This window comes from Haliotis asinina, chromosome 10 (genome assembly GCF_037392515.1).
Source record: "Haliotis asinina isolate JCU_RB_2024 chromosome 10, JCU_Hal_asi_v2, whole genome shotgun sequence".
In the NCBI taxonomy this organism is placed as follows: Eukaryota; Metazoa; Mollusca; class Gastropoda; order Lepetellida; family Haliotidae; genus Haliotis; species Haliotis asinina.
The window spans coordinates 28,067,638-28,080,314 of record NC_090289.1 but is presented as its reverse complement, the minus strand read 5'-3'; the positions used below and the strand labels follow the sequence as shown (position 1 = coordinate 28,080,314).

Below are 12,677 nucleotides of genomic sequence, written 5' to 3'. Positions count from 1 at the left end.
ATGAGCTTCACTCATTGTACCCATGTGAGGATTCAAACCCGTGTTACAAGAACGCTTTAACCACTAGGATACCCCGTCGCCCCTTTCATTTAAAGGATAGCGTTATCCATATGTAATCAAACATTAAGACGTTGAAACTGATATTGATGCTTCAATTTATTAATTTAGATAAGGCATTTATATTCTAACAATATACGTGTCTGTAGTGTAAAAATGTCTCAATGTTAAATACATGCATTGCAGTAAGCTGTTACAGTCTCCTACCTTATAAGGTAAACCTAAAGTATGGCTTTAAGATTTTAAGAACATGGTCTTTGTTATTCCTATATCGCATATTCTCTGATTGTAAAAACGCTTATTCCATATTCTTTCAAAGTCAGGCTTGAAGCTGTATACCATGTAGGTATTAGGTAATCAAAGAACTATGTCGTCTTGGGGGTTCGAATATGGATGTGGTTCTAGCATGGAAAGACACATTTTCTCATTTCAATGCGTGTCGGTATATGATGAATTATGATATAATGAGAGTGATTCGACAACCGAACTGAACCGATGCATATTGAAATGAGGTCACACAAATGAAATACACTGCGTCTCCTCACATCGACGCAATATCAGATCACTCCATAAACAGTCCCAACTGAGTTAAGACAGAGGCTACCGAAAATACCAAAGCAATATATGTCTCAGCAATGTGTTTTGAATTGCGGTGTGTCGAAAGTTGTTCCACTACATGAATTCAAACAATTGGATTCATTTGTAAGACAAACACATATTCATCTGTGTCATAAATAGCATATTTTCTAGATACAGTTCTTTTTCTTAGCGTACGGTTTATGAATGATTACAATTGTATTCATGAATCATGAATACGATGCTCACTTGTGTGAGATGAATAAGGCCGGTATGTCTGCGATATGATAATGGTGATACGGAAAGATTAAATTTTAGATCTCATATTTCCTAAACGGAAACTCACCCAAATAACAACCTTAATTTACACTCTTCTGCAAAATAGTTCCAACTAACGTGGATCATCTCTAAACAACATGTGATTTTAAGAAGCATTAGATTAAACATAATCCGTGAGGAAAACGTTGCTGCAGCGTATTCGGGTGTAACAGTTTGATGTAACGGTCTTGACTTTAAGATACAACATTCTCTCATAAACACATATGTAGGCCCTAATTGTATTCTGAGCGCAGAGGGTAAAATCAAGAAATCTTACCGAAATATTATGATTTATAATTTCATGAAGTCAAAAAGAAACACAAGGTCAGCCTTTCAGTGAATTCTGGCGTTGACATTGAAGTTGACGTTAACGTTAACCTCGATCGATACGAAAATACATTGTTATCAGTATTCAGGTTTTTAAATAAATACGCACTAATAATATTTTTGTATGAATGCCAGATATGTCCTTTTCGGTGCAAACACAATCTGAATCGTTGAAATGACACATTTCTTTATTTGGTTTTAACAATTTGAATGACATATAAAACACACCGAAGAAAGCGACTGTAATCATTGAGAGCGACAGAATTGACAGTTCACCAATCAATGAGTCAAGTTATTCCGCGTTCGTTTCTGCAAACACTCTTCGATGATGATCCCCGTTGCCAAGAGGTCAAGACGTGTTTTCTTCCACACTCCCCAGTTTTATTGGACAGAATCTTTTAGAACTTTCCTTGCACAGTCGGGAAGTTAAATTTACCAACGTTTTTACAATTTTTAATTCTCCTCCACAGAATTCCAAGCAGTTTAATCAAAATTGTCAAATCATGATGAAGAGGACTTCAAGAATGCATACTGGACACACTGACATATATGACGTATGCATAATCGACCAGAAGATATTTGCACTATTGCAAATTAATGAAGTTGAAGTTTATATGATACATGTATTTCCGATGCAAAATATGATATTTTCCGTTGTTATAGGTTAAATATTAATACGGTTGTATAGTATTATACTTGTTATACTTCAGGACGGCCATGTCCAAATATTTCTAGAGACCAAAAACTATGTGGCCAGGCTATATGATATTTAGTTATTATTATTCAATGTACAATCTTGATCGTTATCACTACCGCAGAGTACATTGTTTTGTCAGCTACCTTGTTCCTCTTTGTCACTTCCATTAATTACTGTAAATGACATTTATGGCCTTTATTGGTCATCCCCCTTGGCTATGTCTGTCATCACATCAACTGTAGAAGGAAGTGCTATTAGTTTTTTTATCTGTCCATTGTTGAATCTTTGCCTGTCTATTGTTGTTAAAAACTATATATGTGTATGCTCACATCTATATTGGGTGTGAGAGGTGAGATGTGAGTGTAGAGACCGGCATTCCGACAGTCTTTGTAGGGACGACCGCGAGCAGGATAATGCCGCTCGCTGGAAAGGCCCTGGGGTTGAACTGGAAGTCCGCTCACCTCATTCATATATACTTGTTAGTCATGTCTTGTGAAACCAACTAAAGAAGTTTGAACAACTAAACTATGCCTTCATTCGTAGTCACCAACGTAGTGTTCATCTAATCACGAGCTAATTCTCCAGTCATCCTATCCATGAGCCGATCCCCAGTCGACGCACCAACCATATATGAATCCGTTGACACGGTGAACATAACACACTAATTAATTCATACCAGCATTAACTAAATACCGAACTATCACGTCTTATGGGGCAGCAAATAAATAGAAATACTGGCCATTTTCATAATCTTTATACTGATCTCCTAAAGACCCATATACGAATCCATGTATATTCCAATATATGAACACAGGTATGTGAATTTCTTTCAAATAGAAATGATACCAGGTGCTCACAAAAAAATCGCATACCGTCAGAAAATAAAGGCATACTTTCGGCACATTCTTTTGCCAGGGATATCTGAAGAATTTTTTAAAAGCTCAATATAAATGCATCTCGTCGGAGATATTGCTACATATATTCCTCAACAGTCAACGTCAAGTATTCCACTTCCTCTGACATATTTAGATACGCAGTGATTGTCAAGGGTAATAATCAGGGACCTGATCGGACAATTTATTCAATTAAAGCATCTTTCAGACACGTGAGTGACAGGCTGGAAATGACACCTCGCCTAGCATGTAATATATGTGTCACTCTTCTGACAGGGTGTGATCAACACACTGTCACTGCACATCACGGTCTGAGACTCTTGACAACCTGTTTACTGGAGAGTATATATTTAGACTGTTTTTCCCTATGATGGAATTTACGTTTAGACAGTAAAATTTGGATGGATGTGGGCTTAGGCAACAACTTTAACTGGTGCAATTTAGAATTTAATAGTGTGAATTATGTAAATTGAAAGACTTTCTATGTTTGTTCCATCTGGTAGAAATTGCTGATCTTTCGTTCGAGTCCTAGAATATGGTCTGCAATGACTGCTGTTTTTAACAATTGTTATGCCTTTGCGTGTGATTCTGACGTGATAAAAATCTTGTATATGAGCTAGTAGATGAAGCATTTACACGCAATTGTGATATTGTTGGATTATTATTGTGGAAATATTTGGGGCTTTTCTCCTGTGAACTTTGAGCTTCTCACCTTCTTTCATCAAATACATGATATGGTATGACAGCCCTAATGTCAGTAGAATCGTTAAACAACTCTCACTCAAGTTGATTACACTTGTAGGTATAGACCGAAATCCATATTGTGTGTGTGCGTGTGTGTGAGTGTGTGTGTTTGTGTTTGTGTTTGCTTGTTTGTTTGTTCCACCACATACAAAATTATGTTTATTTTGTCCTATACCTACACTTAGTTATAACATATCTCGGAAGTATCAATGCCATTAAGCAATAATATAATTTGCAAGAATAAAATCATCATTGCCCGGGGACCATCATTTTTGTATACATGGCACCAGGTTGTAAATTTCAGAACTGGAACCAAAGAGCCACGACAAGTATTTGTCAAATATATGTGAACATTGGGAAAACTGCTACACCTTGGCATAAGAATTTGACAGATGAATTGGAATCCAGCCAGCATTTGAAGATTAGTTGATTGAATATTTCACAATCAAGCGAATAACTAGGGGCAAAATCCCACTTTGAGATCTATGCACTGAAATTAATTATCGAAGAAACTTACTTTCTGTGGGTTCTTGTATGCTTGGAGGACGAGGTCACAGTTGACTCAGATGAGCTTATCGATCTATAACTCTTGATGACTAGCGACGACAACTAGCCTACGGAAGCCCACCAGGGACACATTGAACTGTTGAAAACTATGGATAAGTGTGACGATATCTACACTTGGCAATATCTGTCTGAAAGGTCATGACTTCAGTTTTGAGAATATATCGTTAAACCAATGTCTTGACTATTGGGGCATTTTACACACAGCAGCTCGACCTTTGGGACGAAAGATCGTAGTATTGTTTCCTTCCCCCTTCCTGTAGGCCGTTTTTAGCAATGTTCCAGCAATATCACGGCGGGGGACGCCAGATATGGGGGCTTTACTCACTGTGCCCGTGCGATAATCGAACCCAGCACGCTCTGCATTTTAACATTTATTCTAATTTGTAATGCCGGAACCATTTCTTTCTTCCTCAATGAAATGTGCCCTCACGTATCTCTAATAAGGTGAATGAGTGAGTTACGTTTTACGCCGCACCCAGCAACATTGCAGTTATACCGCGACAGTCAGTAAACAATCGTGCATAAAAAAGACAATCCAGTGAACAACAGTATGACCATCGATCTCGACAATTGGGATACGAGTCTTACCACACGGAAAGCATGGGTAACTGAAGATCAATTCCAAGCCGGATCTTCACGGGCCTTACTGATACACGAGAGCAAGGTTGACTGCCGCTTTTAGTAATGCTTGAAACAGTGAGGATCCGGGTTAGAGATGGTGTTCAGTTTGTAAGAGGCGACTAACGAGATCAGATGGTCAAGCTGCATCACCTGGTTGGTTCATGTCATCGTTTCAAAAATGCGTACATCGATGTTGCGATGACAATCACTGGATTGTGTATCATATTGTGTACATATACAGACCACCTCCATATAACGGCGTTAAGCAACGAAGCAACAAAGCAATACTTAAGTGGAGATATCAGGATAGGGTACCACTGTCTTCCCATTTTCTCAACTCCTAATGTTTCGCACTTTTTAAACAGTCAAGCGAAATACTTTACATGAACAAAACCTTTTTTCTCTGTATAGCCGACTATATATAATGGGTGCAAGAAAGAGGTAAAGACAGATTCCAATATATTAAAAAGTAATTCATTTAGAAATGCAGGAAAACTATATAAATGGTAATATATACATATCTAAATTATAATACACAATAAACGAATATAATTACTTCTATAAATGATATCAGTAAATACATAGAAATTCACAAAACCCGTTGCTATTTTATTATTGCTGTCATTATTAAAGTTTCGCCGGAATAGCCTGGTTCCTATGGAAACAAAGGACCTTTCAGTTCTACTGAGTAACCAGCTGGTGCCGACAAGGTCATGCAAATCTGGTAAAATTATAAAGTATACTCAAATTGTCTCTTGGAATTTACCTTCAAAATTTTTAAGCTTGAATATTTAAACCCGCTTTTTGGAAATTACAAGTTGAACTATAACTAAACTTTCCATAATGATGAGATTTCCCAGCTTAAAGCAAAGAGTCGAACTGTAGAAGAATCAGTAAAAGTTAGGTAGGTAGGTAGAGGTCGTGGTGTTAACTGTGATGGTAGTGATAGTGGTGGTGTCTTTGGCGGCGGTAGTGATAATGGTGGTGTTGGTAGTGGTAGTGGTAGTGGTAGTGGTAGTGGTAGTGGTAATGGTAGTGATGATGTTGATGTTGATGTTGATGTTGATGTTGATGTTGATGTTGTTGATGATGTTGTTGCTGTTGTGGTGGTGGTAGTGATGATGTTGATGGTGATGTTGTTGTTGTGGTGGTGGTGGTAGTGTTAGTGTCTTGTGTTGGGTTCACTATCAGATCGGGGACCTACACGCAGCCAAGTCAATTTAAGTGCGCTTCTTACAAGAACAGCTGCCTACCAGCTGCCTAGTTGGAGTGAGTGTGGTTTTACGCCGCTGTCTCGACTATTCGAGCAATATCACCACGAGGGACGCCATAATTGGGCATAATTTATCCATGCAGAGAATCAAATCCGGGTCTTCGGCGTAACTAGCGAACGCTTTAATCACAGTGCCCCCAACTGCCCATCTAGACGTACCAACAGAGAATATGGAGACTCTCCAGGATTACTTCAATTGCAAAAATATAGATCATAGATCTTTCACATGATGATTATCTTCTTCAGATTATTCTTTTAACATTTTTGGGGCGGTGACATAGCCTAGTGGTTAAAGCTATCCCTCATCACCTCGAAGACCCGGGTTCGATCCCCCATATGGGAACAATGTATGAAGACCATGTCTGTGTCTCCTCGTGTGATATTGTTGGAATATTACTAAAAGCTGTGTAAAACTAAACTCACTCACTCACTATCAACATTTACCGTTTGTGACAATGTAGCCAGGAGAAACCAAAAGAAACAACTACCTTATAACTTTTGTTTAAAGACGTTACGAAATAATTATCATCAGTGATAAAAGCAGTGTATCAACAATATAATCACAAAATGTGATTAGAATTTTTAACCACTCTTGTCCATTCCTCTATGTGATACAAGCTGACATCCTGCCGATATCTTGTGAGCTAATATTGGAGCTTGTTTCTATATCATGCTTAAATAATATGCAGTCTGCATCAGTGTGGAAAAATACAATACAACCACGAATGTGTAATGGAGAGGCGATTTTAAGAAGTGTGTTATAAACTCATAGAAATATTGATACCTCATTCTGTGTGTGGGTGTTTGGGCTAGTTGCTTCAGGTGTGGCGCCAGTGGACTTCCATAGTTGGACAAATCGTATGCTGGGAGTGCGGTGGATTCCACCTTATAGCGGGAACACAAGTACGATCGAGAAATCGGTTTGAGATTTCGACCCCGACTCCCTCTGGTGTCGCCGAGAGATTAGCACAAACTTTAACCACGGCACATTGACTGCTTGCGGGGGGAGAGGTAGGTCCGCTTCTCTGTTGTTTGTCGACAGTTGTGCATTAACATGTGTGTAATTCTTCATGCCCTCATTAGCTACTAGTTAACTTAATGATATTGGTAATATTTGAAAGACACATTTCTCGAAAACAAGACGAGATAAGTATCAATCAGAAAACGTACGTAACGGCATTCGAAAAATAAACGATAAATATTTCTTAATATTAGAAAGTATAATAAAATTGTCACGTGGAGATTTCTTGAACATTTATCTTTTAAATGTTTAAGCGTCTTAAAACCGCATTTTGGGAAATGGTGAAAAAGCAGCAAGCCATAAGACAATTCCCTTCCCCCGACCAAATGTAAGCTATTGTTTGTGCACTGAAAAGCAATATTTATTTACCTCATGATAGGATGATAATTAACAATGAAAACGCACAAAACAAAAATTTAGCAGGAAGGTTTATCATCATTTCATGTTTCTGAATCACATTCCTCCTGAACAACAGCGTTGTTTATTGAACGAGTGAAAGGGAATTTTGCTGTTAGATGTAGAATACAATACACTTACGGTAAGTACTCTGTTGATTCATTAAACAGATGCTAGTAAACGACAATGTAGTTTCAGAAATGTCATTATTTTAAAAAAAAACAACCAAAAAAAAAACAAACAAAAAACAAACAAAATACCCGTCAATGCAAAGAAACAACTAATGTTTAACTAACTTCAGAAATAGAGTTCATTTGCTGTAACGGGCAAATATCAGTAATGAAGCAAAAGGGTAAGCATGTCTAACCCTTCTGGTAGCACCCGGTGGTCACGCTGTTGCCCACAAAATGTAGTATTTACCACACAGCAATATTCTTGGCAGCTTGGACACAAACCACACAGTCCCGAAATGAACAAACAAGAAACTGCAGTTGTTGTTTTTAATGAAAAAAACCCGCTAGTCACGTAACGCAAACTAGAAAACTTGAAATAGATTCTTGTTAGAACACAGTGGGAAAGGGTTTCAGATATAATTTTCGGACCTGATAATTCTCTCGAAGTTGACGCAGCATAGTTAGATACTATTGAGCTAGTGATGAATCCCGGACACTTCAGTCAGAAGTATTTACAAAATGACAACATATATTGGAAAGTGGACCATGATCAAAACGCATGCCTGATGTCTTATGCTCGGATATGCTGCGTCTCTTTAAATTAAACATAGTGCGAGCCACGTTTGTCATTTTGTGTGTACACTTCCAGCAAGGTGAACGTCAGTGTTTCTTTCTTTCGTCAGATGCAGTGGTAGTTGCGTGTAATATTCGGTTGATCCAATACTTACCACTTACATATAAACTTCTGAAATACGCTCGTGGTTCCAAAGGCTACGGTTTCTGTAGTTTGATTTCGTACAATAATTGTATATTAACGGGTGTCTCAATGTACAGAGTTCAGTATCAAAACATATCCACCTCGAAGGGCATTGCCGTAAACTGTACTATTATTGATATCAATTTAACATACTGGGTACCATCATATTAATTTTCTGTGCATGCGTTATCGTCTCTGGAAACATAGCATTATCTGATATATGTGTTTTTCTGCTCTAGGGTACCATTTAATAACTGGAAAGCAGTGTTTAAATTTCATGTTGCGTTACATATCAATGGGAAATGTTTTTGTCACAATGGTGATGATGTGGTCTGGTATATGGATCCAAACCAAACCTGATTATTTCATTTGTCAAATAATGATTTAGTGCTTACTCTTCATTCAACATGAAGATTCAATGGATGTAGTTTAAGCCATAACAGATTTGCTACACATGGGGGTCAAAACTATTTTCAAAGACACAAAATGTATTGTCGGTACAGTGGAGATAAAGACACCGACTCTACCCTTCCTGGTGTTCGCGAAAAGGTAATTTTTGGGACCCGCAGAGGCGAGTCTTTTGTTCACCTAAAACAAAACCCCAACAAAACAATTTTGTTCAAATGAAAATAATCACATCCATCGTCACCGTTCCGTCAAATTTCATGTCCTCCTGTGACTATAACCAAAACTTTGCTGACGCCTTGAATGTTAACACCTTAATCAAACCTAGTAGCTATATTCACACGCATATCTGTCACGACTCGCTATCGATATGTTCCTTTATACAACATAATATCACATCGCTGATTATGACTGTTCCTGCTCATTATAAGTTATAACTGATTTTTTTTCTATTTGAAATGAAGGCGCAACATGCTGAACGAATCATTCAGTAGTGGATATACGGCTCAGTGTGTAAAAGCTTTATCTGAAATAGCAACGGAATTGTGCCAACGCTCTCTATTTAAATAGCGACAAAATCCTCACCACAATATTATCCTCACAGCAGATATGTGCGGTGGAGTAGCCTAGTGGTTGAAGCGTTTGCTCGCCATGATATTGCTGGAACATTGCGAAAAGCGGGGTAAAACCTAACTCACTCACTCAAAGCAGAGACCGTTATACTATTCCGACTTCCTGATTGACTTGTTTACGAACCACGGAAATCGTATCTTGCCCCACCGATGGTAGCCGTCACAAACCCACGCAAAGTCTTCAGTTGAAGAGAACAAAACAAGATGGTATTAGGTGCAAGTCGAAGTAGGGAACTGCAACATACACTTATCACACGAAGGAACAGTATTTGGCCAGTAATATATGCGTCATTGGAAGTCCATAAGACCAACGTCTATAATGAACATATCATTTGGCCATCATCTAGTCATTGAGGTTCTGAAAGAAACCCACGTTTGAGAGACACTCACCAATGTCTTATTTTTATGACTCGTATGAATGTGTTTCCATTGAAATACATTTAATCCAAGACCCGATCCAATCAATTCCAAAGTAAAGTTGAAGATCCGGGGTAGAACAGGCCTTCAGCAACCCATGCTTGCCATAAAAGGCCACTATGCTTGTCGTAAGAGGCGACTAACGGGATCGAGTGGTCAGACTCGCTGACTTGGTTGAATTATGTCATCGGTTCCCAGTTCCGCAGACCAATGCTCAAGTTGTTGATCACTGGATTGTCTGGTCCAGACTAGATTATTTACAGACCACCGTCATATAGCTGGAATATTACTGTGTGCAGCGTAACATCAACACACTAACTCACACGCACACTCAAAAGTAAACTTAGGGTAATCAGTTTAAACCTTACACGGACAAGCAGTGTTATAGTCACTCAAATTGGAACTGCTCATGCAGTTACCAAGCACACATTATGTTGCAAGTCCTCTTAAAGAGCTGATAATGTCCACAATACATACATATTTTAACCGTTAGTTCTCACATGCAAAAGAGGAATTGTAACGACTATAGAGGTATATTTTCCTAAAATATTCACTTCTACACGGATGTCGCTCAAACAATATACGATTGCAAAAGCCTCGATTTTAGTTTTCAGAATTATTTTCCAAAGATGGATTCGAACGTCTGTGTGCTCTAACCACTACATCATGGGGACGGCCCATTTGACGGCTAGAATTGTCTCGATTGTAAGATTGTCTTGAAGAACCGATGACGTTTTAGACTAATTCTGTTAAGGCTAAATGCAATATTCAAACAATGAAGGGAAGTGACTACATTTGTTTTATCAAATATGTGTCAGATGCGAATACCTGACTGATAAAGACCATCACATTACGACTATGGCTTGATCTCATTGCGCTGTTAATTTCTCCCATTTGAATGTTACAACAGTGGATCTGTCCATGAAGATTCCGGTAACAACTGATTTTCAGTAACCCATGCTTTTCGTAAGAGGCGACAAACGTGATCGGGTGGTCAAGCTCTCTGACGTGGAAGACACGTGCCATCGGTCTCAAATGCGTAGATCGATGTTCATGCCGTTGATCACTTGATTGCCCGGTTCAGATGGCCACCAAAGAGCTGGAATATTGATCAGAGCGGCGTAAAACTTAACTCACTAAGTTAAGTCAGTTACTAACTCGCAGCAGTGGATCTGCTTGCATATTGCTCTTTATGATTTTCGAAAGGGACATATGACTCTATTAACCATATTGAATGGTTTTCATAAATATATTTATATTTATAAAATGTTGACTTTAGGGTGTAATGTAGAAAACATTGCATTTGGTTTTCACTTCATAACGTATTTCATCATAATATACTAAGCCTCTGTTCCTTTTGCCATTTTCAAAAATCTCAAATGTAACTGATTTAGGGTTGAAATGTAACGTACTTGTCAGGGTGTCCCATCACAGGTGTCAGTTTTTAGTGGTGAGGTTAGTTTACGCAATATTCTAGCAATATCATGGCGACTGACACCAGAAATGGGCTTCACACATTTTACTGATGTGGGAAATCGAACACGGGTCTCAGGCGTGAAGAGCGAACGCTTTAACCACTAGGTTACTCCACCGTATGATTGCGTAGGTATTTTCAAATTGGAATATTACATTTTAGTAGATTTAACGCATGAAACAATCTCAGAATCAAAAACATATTTTCTTATGACGTAAGCGCTTGTACACAACGGGACAATTTGATCGTTTTCACTGGATCGAACTATAACGGTTGATATTACGATGATGCATTTAAACAATTATTACTAAACATGAAATCGATCCCGGGAAGCTCTTGATCATATTACACAAAGCTTCTATACGCATTTTCACAGAATATAAATGTGGTAATCATTTAGGAGCGGGACCAATACGACAAGATAAACTGAATCAAAGTTAAACACATTTTATATACGAGGGTCGGTAAAGAGTATTCGGTCTAAATATTTTTTCTATGTCCATTGTTTGACATGAAAATGGAAAACTATCTGCCATTTGGCACCTCTTGGATATGGTATGCCTGCACATAATAAAACAATTTCAGTTTTCGATGACTTCCCGTCATTATCAACAGTCAAAGATTTGGATTGCTTGTTTTATATTTAGAAGGGCGAACCTTTGTTTAAAGGACACACCCATTTTAGTCTTTTAAAAACATTGTGTCAAGATATTCAAGCTGGCACTGTTTACAATATATTGTGAGCCAACACTTGTGTGACCATTCATTATTTAGTTTGAACCCTCGGCAGCATGTATGCTAAGTACAAACATTTATAATAAATTATGTCCTTATGGATATGTCATCTGAAATGAGGTACGTAGTGTCTCCAAAACAAACTCTTTCCGTAAGCATGAAGGGAAAGTTGCTTGAACAAGCGATCAGAGTTTCAAATTGCTCCTTATGCATTGTGATATTTTAGCTTGATGCTGTCGGACTTCTTCCTAACCCCAAAACACAAAACAGTTCTTGCATATTTTCCTTACAGACGTTTCTGATGCATTTATTGAAGATCTTGTTTTGTTTTTTTTTGTTTTGTTTTTTTGAGGTACCAAGATCAAAAATTATACAAAATATGGGATCATGAGGCTGGAACATGGCAAACCCAATTTGCTTGAGGTTGAGAGATAGTATGTAAAAACAAAAACAACAACACACAAAAAACAAACAAAAAAACCCCATGAAAACAGCTGCATTTGCATCACAGGCAGGTGGGTACGAATACTTTGTGACCGACCCTCATAATCTGAAGAATGTTATGTTCAAAAGATACTATTCATGTGTGTACTT

General features: G+C 38.0%; 2 protein-coding genes across 2 annotated transcripts in view; one reads left to right on the top strand and one right to left on the bottom strand.

The window, feature by feature from the left end:
• Nucleotides 1–4,219, bottom strand: part of LOC137298589 (atrial natriuretic peptide receptor 3-like) — a 29,344-nt gene extending 25,125 nt beyond the window's left edge. The window contains exon 1 of the mRNA XM_067830885.1: nucleotides 4,130–4,219. The gene's annotated coding sequence lies outside the window, so the exon portion shown is untranslated. The remainder of the gene's footprint in view (nucleotides 1–4,129) is intronic.
• A 2,742-nt stretch (nucleotides 4,220–6,961) lies between these two features.
• Nucleotides 6,962–12,677, top strand: part of LOC137299015 (glutamate decarboxylase 1-like) — a 34,512-nt gene continuing 28,796 nt past the window's right edge. The window contains exon 1 of the mRNA XM_067831485.1: nucleotides 6,962–7,084. The gene's annotated coding sequence lies outside the window, so the exon portion shown is untranslated. The remainder of the gene's footprint in view (nucleotides 7,085–12,677) is intronic.